Here is a 20,844-nt window from a genome sequence, read left to right as displayed (position 1 = left end):
ATGTACTGAACTTGCTGATGAAGGCGGACAGCTTCTGTAGGGACTGGTGGGCTTTGGAAAGGAGATTTAGTTCATCTTCCTGTGCACCTCCCCTCTAGCAACCTTCAGTTTGTTCTCTACAGTTAAGAGTCTCTCTTATGTTTTGCCTCTCTCTCTTTTTTTCTTTCCTTATTTCACTTAGCATAATACCATCTAGCTCCATCCACATCATTGCTAATAGCAAGACTTCATTCTTTTTGATGGCTGAGTAATATATACCACCTCTTCTTTATCCATTCATCAGTCAGTGGGCCTGTTCCATAATTTGGCTATTGTTGATAATGCTGCTGTAAACATTAGGGTGCATGCACCCCTTCGAATCTGTATTTTTGTATTCTTTGGGTAAATACCTAGTAGTGCAATTGTTGGGTCATAGGGTAGTTCTGTTTTTGACTTTTTTATGAATGAGGCACCTCCATACTGTTTTCTAGAGTGGCTGCACCAGTTTGCATTCCCACCAACAGTGCAAGAGGGTTCCCCTTTCTCTGTATCCTTGCCAACATCTATTGTTTCCTGTGTTATTAATTTTAACCATTCTGACAGGTGTGAGGGTGGTATCTCATTGTAGTTTGATTTGCATTTCCCTGATGATTCCCTGATGATTTTCATGTATCTGTTGCCCATCTGGATGTCTTCTTTGAAGACATGTCTATTTATGCTTTCTGCCTATTTCTTAACGGGATTATTTATTTTTTGGGTATTGAGTTTGATAAATCCTTTATAGATTTTGGATACTAACCCTTTATCAGCTATGTCATTTGTAAATATCTTTTACCCTTCCATAGGCTGCCTTTTGGTTTTGTTGATTGTTTCCTTTGCTGTGCAGAAGCTGATTCACAGTTTTAAAAAAAAGTCGGCTAGCTATAATAAGGAAACAGAGAGAAGTAAATATAGAAGCTGAAACACCAGTTAGAACACATTTTCACTGGAACACAAATGATGGTGACGTGGATAAGAGCTGGGAAGGAGTGAAGTTGTCGAATTGGGATCTATTTTGAGGTAATGACAAGTAGATTTGTAGATAGATTGGTTGTAGGGAATGTATAAAGAATTAAGGATGACTTCTATGCTTTTGGCTTAGACAAAAATAGAGGATAAAATTGAGAGAGAAACAGGCTTGGGTTTGAGGGAGTAAGAACTTCAAAGTTTAGTTTTAGCCCTGTTAGGTTTTGTTTTGTTTTAACATTGATACCAAGATATGATTCACATACCATAAAATTCACACTTTTAAAGTGTTCAATTCAAGGATTTTCTTAGTATATTCACAGAGCCGGGCAATCACCATCACAATCTAAGTTTAGAATATTTTATCACTTCAAAAAGAAACCTGTATCTATTTTCCTGGCCCTAGGCAACCGCTAACCTACTTTCTGTTTCTATAGATTTTTCCAGTCTTAGAATTTCATGTTAAGGAATGCTCCAACATGTAGTCTTTTATGGGTGCATTCTTTTATTTAACTTAATCTTATCCGTCAGGACTTTAATCCTTTTTAGTGCTAAATAATATTCCACCATAGAGATACACTGCACTTAGCTTATTCATTCATCAGCTTATGAACATTTGTTTCTTTTTTAATATTTTATTTATTTAATAAACACAGAAAGAGAGAGACACACATACACAAAGAGTGAAAAAAAGAGGCAGAGACACAGACAGAGGGAGAAGCAGGCTCCATGCAGGGAACTCGATGTGGGGCTCAATCCCAGAACTGAGGATCACGCCCGGAGTTGAAGGCAAATGCTTAATCGCTGAGTCACCCAGAAGTCCCTGAACATTTGTTTCTACATTTTGGCTATTATGATTAATGCTGCTATGAACGTGTATAAATTTTTGTTTGGACATATATTTTCATTTCTCTTCAGAGTATAACCAAGACTGGAATTGCTAGGTTAGGTAGTAACTCTATGTCTATTTTGAGGAACTGCCAAACTATTTTTGAAAGTGGTCACACCATTTCACATTCCCATCAACAATGTATCAAGGTTCCAATTCCACTACATCTATGTCAATCTCTGTTGTTGTCTTTTTTTCATTGTAGCCATCCTAGTGGGTATAAAGTGGTATCTCATTATGGCTTAAGTCTGCATTTTCCTAAGTATTAATGATGTTGAGCATCTTTTCATGTGCTTATTGCCCATTTGTATATCTTTCGGGACATTTCTCTTTACATCTTTTGCCCATTTTTAAGTTGGATTATTTGTTCCTTTTATTGTTGAGTTGTACTACTTTTTATTATTGAGTTGTACTGCTTCCAGATATAAAGCCTATGTCAAATAATGATTTGCAAATGTTTTTTTTTTCTTTTTTTGGACTGGATTTTCACTTTCATGATGGTATTGTTTGCAGGACGAACATTTTAAATTTTGGTAGAGCCTAATTTATTTTCTTCTTTAGACACTTTAGCTTTTAGTGTCATATCTAAGAAATGGCCAGGTTAAATTTTAGTTACCTATTAGGCATCCTAATGGAGATAGCAGATAGGCAATTGCATAGGAGTCTGAACTTCAGAGGAGAGTTCACACTGGATAGAAATTGGGGAGTAATCAGTGTATAGATAATATTTAAAATTCTGAGCCTTGATGGGATCACACAGAGAGAAAGAGAGAGAGTAGAAGCAGGCAAGTCATGAAGGACACAATTTATAATCATTACATGTAGCATTGGGGTTCAGTTTGTGCCCCGGAGTACTGGGATAATCTACCAATAAAGAGAACCTAACCTAATAAATAAACACTAAGACTGCCCACATAGGGATAGAGCAGATATCTCCTTGGAAGAGCTTGTGAGATCACTTCTACTCTGTGGCCACTGTACTAAAATTGACTTTTTGGAATAAATTGGAATAGAATTTTCTCCATATGGTCTTAATTTCCTAGGAAGCTTCCGACAATGAGAGTACTCCTTCCTTATCAAGCTTCTGTATAAGGTGTGCATACTGATCAAAGGGCAAACAAAATCCATTCCAGCTCATGTAAGCTAACAAAAAAATTAGTGGAGAAAATCAGATAGCTCACAGAATCCTTGTCATCAGGTCAAATTACCAGGAACTACATCCAGAACCTAGAAGCATGCTGCAGGACTTGCCTATGTGGGAATTGTTACTGTTACTACCACCACAACCCAGCCTTCTGATGCCAGGAACTGGACTTCTCTCAAATTGCTGTTGATACTAAGAACTTGACTTTATTGCAACTTCTGCTGCTACTCCTTTAAAGCAAGATCCTCAGCTGCCACTTGTACCAGGAAAATAGATGTTCAACACTTCGCCTGTTTCCTCATACCGTGAATTGAAACCTCATATGCATGCACCTGCTGCTGGAACCGAGGTTATCTGCTTGCATCCTGGTTGTCTAGGATGGGGAAGGGGGAATGGGTTTTATGGATTTTCTCTTGGGAAGGTCAAGCTCACAGTGGAGAAACTTATAAAATGTAGAAGTTATTCAGAAGGTGTTAGGAGGGGCGCCTGGGTGATTCAGTTGGTTAAGCATCTGCCTTAGGCTCAGGTCATAATCTCAGGGTCCTGGGATCGAACTGAGCAGGGAGCCTGCTTCTCCCTGCCTCTCCTCCCCAACTCATGCTCTCTGTCACTATGTCTGTCTCTGTCTCTCTTTCTCTCAAATAAATAAAATCTTTAAAAAAAACAAACAACAAAAAACAAAAGGTGTTAGAAGGCCATGCATGAGAGGTGTTCCCAATAATGTGCCATGCATACCTAGCAATTACAGAATTCCACTATTACCTGTGAGGGTATGTGCTTTAGATAGCATGTAATTGATGATGGTTACTGTCAAAATCTTCCATTTTGAAGTGACAATTTCTCCACCTAAATATAACACAGGGCGAACTATATTTGTGAATTCACAAGTTTATTTACTATTTGCATTTCTTTTAGAACAGGACTCACAACTAGATGGTAAGCTGTTATATATACATATATATGTAGTGTTATAAACATTTTAATATACATGCATAATTCACTCATGTTACATTATTGAAAATTAATAATTTCTCTTCATAGGGAAAGAAATTTTATGATGCTACGCATTTAATGAGATCTCCGTGAGTAATTTTTGTCTGTGAGCTATCAAGCAAAGTCACCATAAAGATATGGTATTTACTGTTAATTTATTATAAATCTTTCAAATAGCAACTTAGCGTGGCTTGAATAAGAAAAGAATTTTGCTTTGCTTAGCCATTGATTTTTTTTACTCCACTTTATTGAGTTATGATTTACATAAAATTAAATAAACCCTTTTTTACATTGGTAAGATTTGGCAATATATGCACCTGAATAATCACCAGCCACAGTCAAGATAAAGCCCTGTGTAACATCCTTACCTCCCTAGCCCAATCAACCTGCTAATCTACTTTTAGTCACCACAGATATGGATTTTTTTCAAGTTATCGTGGCATAATTTATATACAAGATAATGCATTCATTTTAAATGTGCAGTTTGCTAGAGCTATTGATTTTCAAAAAGTAAAATTACTGTCTCTATAATGTTTTGCTCTTGAATTCTCTTCCTAATCATTTGTTCATATAGGACAGCATTAAATGAATTCTTTTCTTTTTCTGTACACACAAACTCACATGGCATCATTCCATACTTTCTGCACACAGCTATGTGATATCACAATATTGTTGATCTATAAACTGATCTGGAAAAATTGCTGATACAAGCCCAGGGAAAGCACATGTAAAACTAAGCTACTAATTTAGACCCAAGCTACTATTAGCACACCTGTGAATCATAAGTTCCCCAAAATATAGGTATTAGTGATGCTCCTAGCTAATCACTCTTACAACATTATTTTAAGGAAGTTGGAGTATGAATCATGAGTACACAAATGAATAAATAAATATACACTGTTGGTGATTTAATGTTTGATGTGTGTGGGAGAGGCTGGTTAGAGTATATGTCATCCAAGGACTTTCACTAATGGTACAGTTCTAAAAAAGCTTATTTGAAGCTATTAGCATGTTTTGTGAGTTATTGATTTCTAAATGTCTTCCAGTTTGGCAAGAGAATCAGATATTAGGGGACAATGCCAGCTAATCCTTTTTATTAGGTAGGATGGATAATGGTTTAAGTATAGTTCAGCTCCCTGGATGGGAAATAAATGGAATTTTCCACAATATGGTGTCCCAGTTTGCATGTGAGTTACAGTAGCAAATGCTGTGAGAAAATTATTATAGCTTAGAAATTTGAAGCCCTTGAGAAAATTTTCAAAAGGGGATCCCGAACTATTTACAATTTGCAAATAAGTAAGAATAGCAATTGTACAATCAGTTAATAGCCATCATACAATCAATCACTTCTTTTTTTTTTAAATTTCATTTATTTATTCATGAGAGACACACACACACACACAGAGGCAGAGACACAGGCAGAGGGAGAAGCAAGCTCCTTGCAGGGAGTCTGATGAGTCGAAGGCAGACGCTCAACCGCTGAGCCACCCAGGCATCCCTTAGTCACTTCTTTTTAACAAATATGTTTTGTGAACATATTATGCATAAAGCACCACTTAAGGCCACATTGATACACAATGAAGGAAGGCTTCTGCTCTCAAGTTCCCACTTTAAACAGGCAGGAGAGAAAGAGCATTGAATAAACAATTGGAACATAGAGTGCTAAGTTCAATAGCAGAAATATGACTAGAGTGCCATGGCATCAGGGATAAAGAACACTGGATTTAGGCTGAAAGAATCAGAAATATCTTTCCCAAGGTGATGATACTTTTTGTTAGACCAAGGAGGACCAGCAGACATTAGCCTGACAGAGGAAACAGTCTGGCTGCCTTCCTAAGAAACTTCCTATTATTAAAAAGTCACATTATAACACATTGTACACTTCAATGGAGAGACAGGGAAGATCCTAGATTTTAGTGGAAGTTTGTTTTCTTCTGCAGAATTTTTTTCTTTTTTTTTTGAATATTTTATTTTATTATATATTCATGAAAGATACACACAGGGAGAGAGAGAGAGAGAGAAAGAAAGAGGCAGAGACACAGGCAGAGGGAGAAGCAGGCTCCATGCAGGGAACCCGATGTGGGACCCCATCACAACCTGAGCTAAAGACAGGCACTCAAGCCCTGAGCCACCCAGGGATCCCCTCTTCTGCATAAATTTCAATGATAAAGATATTTCTGTTGTTATAGGTTTGTTTTTTTATTTTTTGTATTACAAACAGCAACAAAAAAAAGCAAAATAAGAAAAATCAAAACTAAACATTTTCTCCTTTACCCTCTGGTCCATGCAGCCTCTGTTGAGTCCTGATGTATCAGGACTCCCATTTATCACAGGTGCCAAAGGTAATGAAGAGAGCCCAGGATTACAGGTCCAAAGGAAAATGTTGGCAGAGCATCTGGACATGTGATCAAAGTAGTGTTAATGTGTTTTGTCTGCATGAGTTTTGTTTTTTTTTTTTTTTTTTTTTCTCCCTCTACTGGTGAGCTATTAATTCCCAGTAGAGACTGACCTATAACCAATAGTAGTTTACACAATACAAAGTAGGTTTTATAATTAATTGATTGCATTATATCTGATTCCTATGTATAGCAGCTTGTTCTGTTGGAGAAATGCCTGAAATTTGCTGTGATTGGAGCATAAGGTTATGTTGAGAGTGAGGCTGGACAAGTAGCCAGATTCTGGAGGGCTTTGAGTTCCAAGCTCAGGGATTTGGATTTCATTCTGCGAGGAAGAGAGTGTGATTGGTGAATTTCAGGGACCATTGAGAGATAGTATAAGATTTAAATTTAGTAAAGCCCCTGCTCTGGTGGGTCGCAGTGTGAAATATGGATTGCTGCGTTGGGGAGTGATGAGAGACCATTAACAGGCTATTAGGATAATGAGGACCTGAAGTAAGGTAGTAGTAAAGCAAAGGGGAATAATTTAGAAAGATAAGGAACATTGAATGCTTTTACTTAGTGACAAACTGAATATAGGGAGTGAGTGTATTTGTGTATGAGGGACAGTGTGACTCTGTAGGGGGTGTCTAAATTAACTCCTGTTTTTCTGACTTAGGGCTCCCAGGTGAGATTGAGGGAGACAGGAGGAGAAGCAGGAACAGGATTTCTGGAGGGGAGCGGTGGAAGAGGATGGCTCATATATGAATCTACATATTATGGGACATCTAAAAGCAAATACTCTATAGGCAGGCCTGAGAATCAAGAAATTGCATTACAGATACAGGATTTTAGAAAATAAAATTTTATCAAAATAAAGCATACACATAGTAAAAAACATCAAATCGTCTGTATAAAGAAAAATCATGATTATAGTGTAGCAGTTATCAATTTATTGCCTCTCATTTCCAAGTCCGCCCTCAATGCCTGCTCTGCCTTCATAGGCCTGGATCCTCTGAGCATTTTCCCCTTTGCAGCAAGGACAACATTAAGCTTTCACAATAGAGGGTGCTGCAAGGGCACCTGAAGAGGAAGAGAGTTCTCTTACTGATTCCTGTGTGTTCCTTCAATCCGCTCCCGCAGAACGGATGGCTCCTGTCAGGGCCAGAGCTAAAAGCAGATGCAGCCTTCCCCAGCTCTGGGCTCTGGCAGAGGGCACAGCGTCTCCAACAGGCAGTGGCCCACAGCTTCCTAGGATGTCTCTTCTGGCAGCTTTGCAGCAAGTTGCTAGATTTGACGTCTCTCTGTAAATGACTTGCCTATGAATGGCTTTTCTGGCATCCCAGAGGGTGGATTTCCAGCCAGCTCCAGATGATGGGTTTCCAGAAAATTCCATGGCATGGCACCACAGTGACTCCTCTGTGGTACAGTGAGAACAGCTGTGCCCTCTCGTGCCAGGTCTGGATCTCAGCTCTGTGGCATGCACTTCCCCTAAGTATTCTAGCTCAGTCCTAGCCATAGCAGCTGCTGCTCTTTTTCTCTGTTAGGCCTGTATTCTTCAGACTTCTCTTTAGTTCCTAGTGGTCAATCTTTTGTTACTTCAACCCTATGTTATAGTTAGTAGCACTTTTAACTTCCCAGCTTCAAATTACTGGGGTGTTTCTTCTGATTGGAGTCTGGCTGATATAATCATTTTTTTCTATGCCTCCACAGATCTAATGCCATTCTCTGGAGGCAATACTTCTTATTATTTTTTTGTTTTTATCATTTTTAAATTTTTTTTAAATAATATTTTATTTTTAAGTAATCTCCACTAGTGTGTCACTTGAACTCATGACCCCAAGATCAAGAGTCTAATGCTCCTCCAGCTGAGCCAGCCAAATGCTCCTGCTTTTACTATTTTAAATTATTTTTCATTTTAATTTTTCTGATTTCTTTTTGGCTGTTCTAAGATAAATGATGACTTAGTATATTTTTGTACTATCCACATCACTTCTGTTCCTTTCTCCCTTCTCTCATCCCTTCCTTCTCCCCTTGAAACTAATATCTCTCGAAGTTCCTCCACTGCTCACCCTGTAGCTTCAAGTTACATACTTAATCCCTATTTCTTATTCTAGCACCTAAAGAAAACATATAAATATTTTTTGTCAATAACTTTGTAAGGTGAGAACATTATCACTTTCCTCCTTTGCTCCACATTTTTGCACCATTTTTGTCTCCCTATATGTATCAGCTCTGCTTCTATTTTCTTGTTTTTATTTTTAATCTTTTAAGGGTTTTAACTTTTTTGTTTTATTTATTTATTTATTTATTTATTTATTTATTTATGACACACAGAGAAAGGTAGAGACACAGGTAGAGGGAGAAGCAGACTCCTTCTGGGGAGTCTGATGCAGTACTCGATCCCAGGACCCTGAGATTACAATCTGAGCCAAAGGCAGACACTCAACCACTGAGCCACCCAGGTGCCCTAATTTTAACTTTTAAAAAGTATGTATTTATGTATTTATTTATTTATTTATTGTAATCTCTGTACCCATGGGACTTGAACTCACAGCCCCAAGATGAAGAGTCTTACTCCGACTGAGTTTTCTGGGTGCCCCAGTTGGTTGAGTGTTTGACTCTTGATTTCAGCTCAGGTCATGATCTCAGAGGCTATTAGGATAATGAGATATTAGAGATCTTCAGATCTCTTAAGATTTTCTCTCACTCCCTCCTCTGCCCCCCCTTTAAATTTGATAAAATTTACATTCTAATCTACAAACTAGAATGAATCACAGAGATAAATTCTTTTTTTTTGTATCAACAAGTTTACTCCCTAGTGATAGAATACAAATTTTATACACAAAACACTGGATTTGATATTACAGAATTTAACCTGTTTTATAAACTATCTTATGGTGTTACTCTGCTTATCTGTTCTAAGAGAAATTGTATTGCACCAACAGACCCCCCTCCCTTTCCCATAGCATTGTTTTTACTATGTCTTTAAATAGTTTCTTTCCCTTAAACAAGGTGGAAAACCTGAAGTTTCCACCCAGGAAAACAGTTAACCCAAATTTCAGTTTCAGTATTTTTAAATACCAGAAATAGGTTCTGTGCAACTCAGATCTTTTACCTGAATACTATACAAGGTTACAGTGTTGACCAAAAGAAGACACAGGTTTCTCATTAAACTTTTGTTTTAATGGGTCTCAAAATTCTGTGACAGATTTTTGGTCAAGTTGTTTCCATTAAAAAGTGCTGATTTTAAAAATTAATAACTTAAAACTGCCACACACACAAAAACAAATGGTCCACAAAACGTTCTCCTTTCCTTCTGAAGGTTTTACAAAGCATTGTTATCATTAACCAGTCTTTTACTATTAAATGGCCAATTGACACAAACAGTTCTGAGACCGTGCCTCCACCATTGATTAAATCTGGGGTGGCAGGTATTGGGGATAATATTCATTTAGCCTTCTGAGCTTTCTGGGCAGACTTGGTGACTTTGCCAGCTCCAGCTGCCTTCTTGTCCACTGCTTTGATGACACCCACAGCAACCGTCTGTCTCATGTCACGAACAGCAAAACGGCCCAGAGGAGGACAGTCAGAGAAGCCCTCAACACACATAGGTTTGCCAAGAACCGTATCAACAATGGCAGCATCCCCAGATTTCAAGAACTTGGGACCATCTTCCAGCTTTTTTCCAGAATGACGATCTATCTTCTCCTTCAGTTCAGCAAACTTGCAAGCAATGTGAGGTGTGTGACAACACAGCACAGGTGCATATCAGCACTGATTTGGCCTGGATGGTTCAGAATAATCACCTGAGCCGTGAAGCCAGCCGCTTCCATTGGTGGGTCATTTTTGCTGTCACCAGCCACCTTGCCACGACGAACATCTTTGACAGATACGTTCTAGACATTGAAGCCCACATTGTCTCCAGGAAGAGCCTCACTCAAAGCTTCATGGTGCATTTCAACAGACTACTTCAATTGTAACATTGACCGGAGCAGAGGTGACCACCATGCCAGGTTTAAGAACACCAGTCTCCACTCGACCCACTGGGACAGTACCAATACCACCAGTTTTGAAGACACCCAGAGAGGCAAATGCAAGGGCTTATCAGTTGGATGAGTTGGTGGCAGGATGCAATCCAGAGCTCCAAGCAGTGCGGTTCCACTGGCGTTCCCATCTTTACGGGTGACTTTCCATCCCTTGAACCAAGGCATGTTAGCACTTGGCTCCAGCATGTTGTCACCATTCCAACCAGAAATTGGCACAAATGCTACTGTGTCGGGGTTGTAGCCAATTTGCTTAATGTAGGTGTGGACTTCCTTAACGATTTCCTCATATCTTATCTGGCTGTAGGGTGGTTCAGTGGAATCCATTTTGTTAGCACCAACAATTCATTGTTTTACTCCCAGTATGTAAGCCAGAAGGGCATGCTCACGGGTCTGCCCATTCTTGGAGATACCTGCTTCAGATTCACCAACACCAGCAGCAACAATCAGGACAGCACAGTCAGCCTGAGATGTGCCTGTAATCATGTTTTTGATAAAATCTCTGTGTCCTGGGGCATCAATGATGGTCACATAATACTCGCTGGTCTGGAATTTCCACAGGGAGATATCAATGGTGATACCACGTTCACGTTCAGCTTTCAGTTCGTCCAAGACCCAGGCACACTTGAAGGAGCCTTTTCCCATCTCAGCAGCCTCCTTCTCAAATCTTTTGATAGTTCTTTTGTTGATCCCACCACATTTGTAGATCAGATGGCCAATAGTGGTAGACTTGCCCGAATCTACATATTCAACCATGACGATGTTGATGTGAGTCTTTTCCCTTCCCATTTTGGTTTAGGTTTAGCGGTGGTTTTCACGACACCTGTGTTCTGGCCGCAGGCCGTTGCCACATAGAGATAAATTCTTAACGTTGGAGGCCAACAAATAGCATTTATGATATTACAAGCTGTTAAAAAATTGCTTAGTGAGCCAAATAATGCACTGTAAGTTTACAGATTTAGTGTCATCCAAAAAACAATAATCCCAGTAGAATTTTTTTGTCGTTTACTCAAACTCATGCTGTATTTTTGTTAACTTCAAATTTAAGCTGCCTTTCTCCTATAGCTTTTTTTGTTTCTTTTTCTCTTGTGTTGTTTTATCTCTTTATTTACTTGCATAATTAAGCAGAAATACATGCAGCCTTGAGTTTTTCAAGCCCTCATCCATACCATAGATTGTATGAATTCTCTCCCCATCCCCTTTTCCTTAGAGGCCTCCCTCTTAGAGGTCTCTATTCTCCTTTGCTAGTTTTAAGATCTTTGTTTTCTATGCCTGCTATTTCTGGCTCATTGTGTTGGCTCCTATGCTGGATATTCTCCATTTGTCTCTCTGGATGCACTTTCCACCCTTCATCCTGAGGTATGCCCCAGGAGGGTGGTTTTATGGACTACAAAAATAAGCCCCCACCCCCATCCCTCTGGCTCCCAGTAGTTGTGTTTAAACAATGGAAGGCCTCATAATAGAAGGTGGGAGGAAGGTAAAATTGCGCTGTTTATTCCTATGGAAACCCCCCTGCTGAGCCATGTATGGGCAGTGGTTGAATTTCTCTACAGAGAATCACAGCTCCTACGAGGCTTAACAAGTATGAATAAAGCTTAGTGAGTAGGCTCTCGGAACTGCTCCTTATTCTTGCCCTTACACACCTAGGGATAGTAGTTGCTTCTCACTGTTCCTAGACTCAGGGTGGCTCCTTATTTCTTATTGGATTCCTCCTAACACTGACCACACCAGTGTAAATTATCTGTCTCTTTTAAAAAATATTTTATATATTTACTCATGAGAGACACAGGCAGAGAGAAGCAGGCTCCATGCAGGGAGCCCGATGTGGGACTCAATTCCGGGACTCCAGGATCATGTCTTGGGCCAAAGGGAGGGGCTCAACCACTGAGCCACCCAGGCATCCCAAATTATCTGTCTTAAGCTCTTTTTGATACTCATTTTGGGGTGCTATTTTGTGTCTATGAGTAACCTGACTGATACATGCCCCCATGCCATTTTCTTCTTAGTAGATGAATATATGCATTCAGAGAAGAGATCAATACTTTTGCTTATCCTCCTGTTATGATTGGTAGTTGGGAGAATAAGTGAATCAGGATCAGAATATAGGTGATATTTGGAGCATGGAATAAGGATAAGATGACCCCAAATTATGTTTTGGAGCACAAGTTACATTTTTGCCTATCTGGTCAGGCCTATATTAACAATTTACCTTTAAGAAGTTAATCAGTGGAATGTGAGCACATTTAGAGAATTTAGCTCAAACTGAGTATGTTAGGATTTTTTTTAAACAACTTATTGATCTTGAATAAGACTAAGTAAATAACTGATTAGATAACTTTTCATTCATAAGTAGGGGAATTCTCTTTTTGGAGATTATAGGTTGATTGCTTGTCAGCTTTTTATATCTTCAAAGTGTATTATTACTATCAATAGAATAGAGCATAATGTCATTTATATTGGTGATTTTTAGCTGAAAAATTTAATTATTGCATCAGCTGTAATTAATAACACACATAAATATACATATATTTTAAAGGGCAAGATATACACCAGAATTGCATTCTTATGGTTATTTTAGGGAAATAATAAGTAGAGTGGAATTTATGTGTCTTGAGAAAAATGTAAGTGATATCAGAGACTTTATAGAGAAGGATAAGTTGGGACTCATCCTACCACTAAGTTAAGTGCATAGTCACAGTGGGTTGCAGGATACACAAGACTGCTCTATCTGGTCTGAACTTTTACCCTCACTAGCCTGCCATGACATTGTTTTCCAACTCTCTCAAAATTCTCTTTATTCAAGTCATTAGTTTGGTTAGATAATCAAGTCATGGAGGGGAGGAGAGAGAACAGGTACAGTGTGGTGTGGTAACTACGCCAAAATCCTTGCGTCCATTGATAGGGGTTGAGATGGGGCACATAGGCTTATAATAAAACTGCTCCTTCCCTAACAGAAGCTAAGAGAGAGAATCTAAGAGAAGAACATTAGATTAGGACCATTTTACTTCTAACTTTTTATTCTCATTGTTAGGAAGCCCTAGGAATCCACTTCCCCTACATATTAATATAGGCTATCAGCAGCATCTGTATCATATCTCCCTGGACTACTCTATTATCCCACTTATGTCTGTTTATGTCAGCCTTCAAAGGAGTCTCCAGACATCCAGGTCACCTCTCCTCTCCTGCACTCTAATTCCCATTGCATTCCATATACTCCCGTTCTGTTCCTTTCCCTGCCTTTATCCAACTTCTAAAATTCTTCCACAGCACCCTTTGGAATTTGAGTTCTATTAGAAGTAAAACTCCTGTTCCTCAGCCTATTCTTTGAATATTCTCTTCATCTTGCTCTAAAAGAAACCTGGCTCCCTCCTGAAATTTCTGCTTTCCTAACATCTGTCTCAAATGATGGCTGTTTTTTTTTTTTCCATAGCTTTCTCACCACTGGGCCTGAGACTGAAAAAGGTCTTCTGCTTGCACCTTATTGCTGTTTCTAGACCATTCTCCTTTTCCCCTACCTATGGCCTCTCAACATTCTCATGCTGTCATATTATATCTGTCATTGTCCCCTGTAATTGCCATCATTTACTGATTCTCCAGGCTTTCCCCCTTATTTTCTATGGTTTTACTTGTGGCTCATTTTTGCTTTCTCTAATATACTCATAATTCTTGCTAATTTTAATATGGACACAAAGAATCCTTCTAACATCTTGACCTGTTGAACTCTTCTTTAATGAACTTGCCTCCAGCCTAGTGTAGCCCCTTATTCTCATGGCTATATACTAGACGTTGTCATTAGTCTTAATTCCATAATTTTAATTTCTTTTTTTTACACATTTTTATTTAAATTCTAGTTAGCATATATTGTAATATTGGTTTTAGGAGTAGAATTTAGTGATTCATCACGTATAAATAATAGCCAGTGCTCATTATAACAAATGCCCTCTTTAATACCCACCCCCTTTTTAGCCCATCTCCCACCTACTTCCCTCCATTGACCCTTTGTTTTTTCTCTATCATTGATAGTATCTTATGGTTTGCTTCCCCCTCTCTCTTTTTTTTTCCCTTCCCATATGTTCATTTGTTTTGTTTCTTGAATTTCACAGATAAGTGAAATCTGTGGTTTAGCATAATACCCTCTAACTCCATCCACATTTTTGCTAATAGCAAGATTTCATTCTTTTTGATGGAGGAGTACTATTCCATTGGGTATATATACCATCTCTTCTTTATCCATTCATCAGTCAATAGGCTCTTTCCATAATTTGGCTATTGTTGATAATACTTCCATATACATTGGGGTGCATACATCCCTTCAAATTTGTATTTTTGTATTCCTTGGGTAAATACTTCATAGTGCAATTGGTGGGTCATAGGGTAGTTCTATTTTTAACTATTGGAGGAACCTCCACACTATTTTCCAGAGTGGCTGCACCAGTTTACATTACGACCAATAGTGCAAAAGTTTCCCCTTTCTCCACATCTTTGTCAACATCTGTTATTTCTTGTGTTGTTAATTTTAGCTATTCTGACAGGTGTGAGGTGGTATTTCATTGTGGTTTTTATTTGTACTTACCTGATGGTAACTGATGTTGAGCATCTTTTCATGTGTCTGTTGGCCATCTGGATGTCTTCTTTGGGAAAATGCCTTGTAGTATTTTGATAAGAATTGCATTAAATGGGGATCCCTGGGTGGCGCAGCGGTTTAGCGCCTGCCTTTGGCCCAGGGCGCGATCCTGGAGACCCGGGATCGAATCCCACATCAGGCTCCCGGTGCATGGAGCCTGCTTCTCCCTCTGCCTATGTCTCTGCCTCTCTCTCTCTCTCTATCATAAATAAATAAAAAAAATTAAAAAAAGAATTGCTTTAAATGTATAAATTGCTTTGGGCAGTATAAATATTTTAACAATGTTTGTTCTTCCAATCCATGAGCATGGGATTTTTTTTCCATTTCTTTGTGTCCTCTTTAATTTCTTTCATCAGTTTTCTATAGTTTCCAGAGCATAGATTTTTCACCATTTTGGGAGACTTATTCTTAAGTACCTTATTATTTTTGGTGCCATTGTAAATGAGATTGATTCCTTGATTTCTTTTTCTGCTACTTCATTATTGGCGTATATAAATGCAACAGATTTCTGTATGTTGATTTTATATCCTGCAATGTTGCTAAATTCATGTATTAGTACTAGCAATTTTTTGGTTCAGTCTTTTTGGTTTTCTACATAAAGTATCATGTCATCTGAAAATAGTGAAAGTTTGACTTCTTCTTTGCCAATTTGGATGCCTTTTATTCTTTTTTGTTGTCTGATTGCTGAGGCTAAGACTTCTAATATTATATTAAATAGTAATGGTGAGAGTGGACATTCCTGTCTTCTTCCTGACTGGGTAGAAAAAGCTTTCAGTTTTTCCCCATTAAGGATGATATTAACTGTGGTTTCATTCCTTTATCTTCTTCTTCTTTTTCTTTCTTTCTTTCTTTTTTTTAAAAATGTATTTTATTTATTCCTGAGAGAGAGAGAGAGGCAGAGACACAGTCAGAGAGAGAAGCAGGCTTTATGCAGTGAGCCTGATGTGGGACTCGATTCCGGGTCTCCAGGATCAGGCCCTGGGCTGAAGGCAGCACTAAACCGCTGAGCCACCAGGGCTGCCCTCTTTTTTTTTTTTCTATACTCACCCAATGCTGTCATCTAATATCATGCCCATGGTTCCTAAGTCCAGACTTTTCTTCTGAACTCCAGATTCATATATACAACATTCTACAAGACATCTTCATTTGGATGTCTATTGGACATCTAAAAATCATCATGTTAAAGCCTGAATTACTACTAATCCCCTGTCCTTTACCCATAGCCTTCCCATTTAGGTTGATGGCAATTCTGCCCTCAGGGTTAGTTACTCAGGCCAAAATTCTTGAAATTATCTTTGACTTCATTTTGCCTCAGTAGCTTATACCCAATTCATTAAGAGATCTTTTGGTTCTGCTTTCAAATATATCTAGGGCCCAGAGTCCTTACAATAGTCTTTGAGGCCCTTAGCACTCAGACCTCTATGACCACCATGACCCACCCACTCTTCTACCTTCCCATTCTATTCCATGAAAAAAGCCATGCTGGTTGGCCTTCTGGAACACACCCTGTTCCTCCCAACATACCAGGCATCTTTCTCTTTAAGTGGCTTTTTTCAATTGTTATTTCTCTAGAGTTGTTTTCTCTCAGATGTTCAGCTGGTTTCTTTGGTTTTTGTTTTTTGTTTTTTTTTTTTGCTAAAATAATACCTTCCCAAGGAGATCTACTTCAAGTAACACCCTTATCCCCATACTTTCTACTTTCCATAGTCTGCTATATATAGCTCAGATATGAGAACTTTTCCCTTAAAAAGCTTCCTCATTTTTCATCTCTATTTTCCAAATCAAAGATTTGAAAAATGTATCAAGGGAATATATTTACTCTGAAATAATTTGAATATGTGCCTTTTATACTTTTTTTAGTTTGTTTAGTCGAAATGGGATGTATCGCATACAATTGTAAAAAAAAAAACTTTCTTGAAATGTAATAAAAATATCAATAATGCAACTTCTTAGAGACTTGGGCCCTATGATAGCCACAAGAAGAGAAATGACTATTGTCCCACTAATAGCAATTGCTAAGCAACTTTCTATATTTCAGCTACTATGAATAGCTAATATTTACTAAGTACCTAATAAATGTCAGGCATTGCTCTAAATGCTTTAAATATAACATGTTCTTAAGCCTTACAGGAATACTGTGAAGAAGGGCACTAATATATCTTTACCTGTGGCTTCATGGGGAAAGTATGAAGGAAGGGTGTGGACAAGTATGGAAGCAAGGGCATATGAGCTTGGCATTTGTCCTCCATTGCTCCTAATCTGTTCATCCTACCCTAAACTCTTACTGGAGAATCTGAAGAGATGATGAACCAAGAGAGAAGCAGAAGGATTTCACAGAAGTGGTCAGGGACAGAAGAAACAGGAAACATTGAGGCAGAAACCACAGAAAAAAATGGAGTGTTCCAGCAGGGTTAATGGCCTCCATTTTCTTTTGCCTTGAATAAATGTAAATATTCACCATAAATAAGTGGAAATGTCTCCTGAAGTTCTGGGACCAAGTTAAAGGCCCAGCACCAGGAGCCAAACAAGAACTATAGTGTCCAAAAATCTAATCAGAGTCATGGATGAACCAGGAATGCTGAAAAGAGAAAATGAGATTCAAAAGGGTTAGCCAACCAGGGTTCTGTTGAGCACAACTTTGCAGTTGGAATCTGCATTTTCTGTCCAACACACTAAACCTTGCTTCTGTCAGATAATGAGCGCAGATAAGTAGACTGGAAGCTAGCAGCCTCGATTTCATGCTCATTGCTGATTCTTCTCCAATGTGGCAGGGATAAATGATGGAAACCAATGTGTTCATCTTTGACTCCCCTCTCTCAAGCTTCCCTATGTTCAGTTTTGTATGGGGATGCAAAGAGCTCCTGTGCTTTTTGTAAAAATGGAAAGATCTGATGGCATCTTTTGATATCCAAAGTTGTGAGAGCAATGTTCCAATGCATAGTTTATCTTGACACTCTTCTGTCCTGTGGCTGTACTTGATGGGAAGGGGACCAGTGCTCTGGTAATAATTAGTTAGTAACTAACTCATTCTGTAATTGGAAATGCATCAGGAGTCTGAGAATGATAATGCTGCCTCAAAGTCCTTTGTTTATGAAGTGTTTTATCATAATTTGAAAAATCTACTTGTTTTTACACAAACCTGTGAGTAGGTTATTTTTACTGCCATTCTCATGATGAGAATGTGGAGCTTAGGTAACTCCTACAAGATCAAAAGAGAAGTTCTTGGCTTAGTCAGGATGAGAACTCACAGTCCTTGTTTCACCAGATTATTGCCCTTTGAGTCACATAATTATAGTGACAAATGGAATGACCAGAGGTAATGTGTTAAGAGGTGAGGGCGCATAGAAGTCCATTGATGCAAAAAGCTAAAAGGCAAAAGGGGCCATTATTCAGGCAACAAATATAGACTGTGCCATGCTTTTAATCCACCAAGGACAAGTGAAATAAATACATATTTGTTTTTTTTCATTGTTGTTATCTGTGTGGTCTCTATTGTCTGGACACTGACCTTGCTTTTAGGTTTGTCAAGGGACTCCACAGTACCTCTTATCATTGGTAGAAATGAAATAGGTAGGGCTTGATGTTCCTATGGTGTTCCAGATTTTCACGCTTCATACTCACAGGGCAAATGGTGAGTGGATAATTAACTGATAAAAAAGATCAAAACACAGTAGAGGTTTTAACAAAGTCATTCTGCCTTTGCTTTTATTTTTCTTTTATTTTTAAAAGATTTTATTTATTTATTCATGAAAGACAGAGAGAGAGAGAGAGGCAGAGACTTAGGCAGAGGGAGAAGCAGGCTCCATGCAGGGAGCCCAATGTGGGACTTGATCCCAGGACTCCAGAATCAGGCCCTGAGCCAAAGGCAGCTGCTCAACCGCTGAGCCACCCAGGCGTCCCTGCCCTTGTTTTTAGAATCTCGTGAAATAGATTGTTCTCTTGAGAAAGAAGGACATGGAGGGTGAGAACAAAAGAGACTAATGTATCATTTTACTTGTTTTCTCAATGTGATGATTAACAAGTGGAGGAGGTCTTAATAGATTAGGTATGTGAACCATAGACGAAGCTGAAGATGGAGTCAGAAGAAAAGCTCAGGCTTTATGATTCGGAGAAAGGAATTATTTTACTTGGATGTGACACTGGAGATTTAAAAAGAAGGTCCTCATTGTCCCATTTTATTTTTATTTATTTTATTTTATGAAAATATTTTTATTTATTTATTCATGAGAGACGCAGAAAGAGGCAGAGACACAGGCAGAGGGAGAAGCAGGCTCCCTGTGGTGAGCCCAATGTGGAACTCGATCCCAGGACCCCAGGATCACGCCCTGAGCCAAAAGCAAATGGTCAACCACTGAGCCCTACCCAGGTGCCCTCATTGTCCCATTTTAATTGCCATGCTGTCCAGGAGTGATAAGACTGAACAAAGGCAAGCATAGTAGTGAGCGCTCTGTGACAAAATAGATGGAAAGGATGTCCTTCTGAGTGCTGGCAAGAGCAGAGCTTGTGGACAGACATGGGTAGGACTAGCCTGTAACAGAGTAATAGTCCATTTAATGCATGTGTGGGAGAATAGGGAGACATTTCTTACCTCTGCATGTTGAGAATAAGAACAATTATAAGTAAGAAAGAGTGAATGCCTAGTTAGTTTGGAAAAAGCCTTGGGAACCCAGTGTCAAGTCAAGATGGTTCAAGGGGAAAGTAGTTCAGCCTGCCCTCCTCCCCTTGGGTGGAAAATCATCTCTGAGACTATTCAAGTATAGTTGTTGGCCGTTACAGAATCATTCCTGCACATCAGCAACAGAATAGTTTCATGGAGGGAGAGAAAATTGGCCCGGCTAGGTGGCCTCCTTTGTTCTCTTACAGAGCCTTGTATCACCCATGTGCCGGGGCTTACAGTACAGTAGTTGTGTGTGTTCTTATCTCTATACCCCCACAGGTGTAGGCTCTATGAGGGGAGAGGTTTTGTCTGCTTTTTCCTAGTGGTATGTCCAGTGCCTGACACATTGTGCTTGGCACTTAGTGGATTAAGTGGTTATTAGTGGTGCAAAGGAATGAATGTTGAATCAAGAAAAGGGCTTGTACAGATAGGGGAAAAAGTCAAATTTTGGTTCCCATATCTAATCATATTGGTATTCTTTTGAGAGACATACAGTGTGTAATTAAGACTCAGGCTGCCTAGTTTCTAAATCTAGTTTTGTCATCTCCAGGATGTGCCATCCCATGATGTTCCCTAACTGTATCTGTGAATGGGGACAATTATACCCACTTATATCAGTGGATATACATCAGGGATACAAGTTTGGCTGAATGTATAGAAAAGCCAAATAAGAGTACCATTGATCCATGAACAACAATGGGAATAGGGTTGGTGCCCCTAACCCCCTGGCATTGTTCAAGCATTGATTTCAATATAAATAGGATAAAAGTTTATATTTTACTACCTAATGAGAAGTTGCTTGAAAGAGAGGTAGTTCAGAGCTGTGTGCCATATCTATGAAATCATGACCAAGGCTCTTTCTCCCCATTTTTTAAGTCAGCTTTGGAGTGTGCCTTTTACTATGGTCACCTCATGGGTGCTGAAGCTCCAGCTACTGCACCTGCTCTCCAGATGGGAAAAAGGAGATGAATACAAGCAAACTTTACATGAGAGTGATTTGTCTCCCTTTAAGGATATTTCTCAGTCTTGACCAAAAACTTCCACTATATCTCATTGGCCAGAATGGTGTCACGTGAACCCCTCCTCTGAAAAGGAGTCTAGGAAATATGTCCTCTTTCTTTCAGCTGGGCAT

The sequence above is a fragment of the Nyctereutes procyonoides genome, unplaced genomic scaffold (assembly GCF_905146905.1).
Source record: "Nyctereutes procyonoides isolate TBG_1078 unplaced genomic scaffold, NYPRO_anot_genome, whole genome shotgun sequence".
Taxonomy (NCBI): Eukaryota; Metazoa; Chordata; class Mammalia; order Carnivora; family Canidae; genus Nyctereutes; species Nyctereutes procyonoides.
This window is presented reverse-complemented; position numbering follows the sequence as displayed.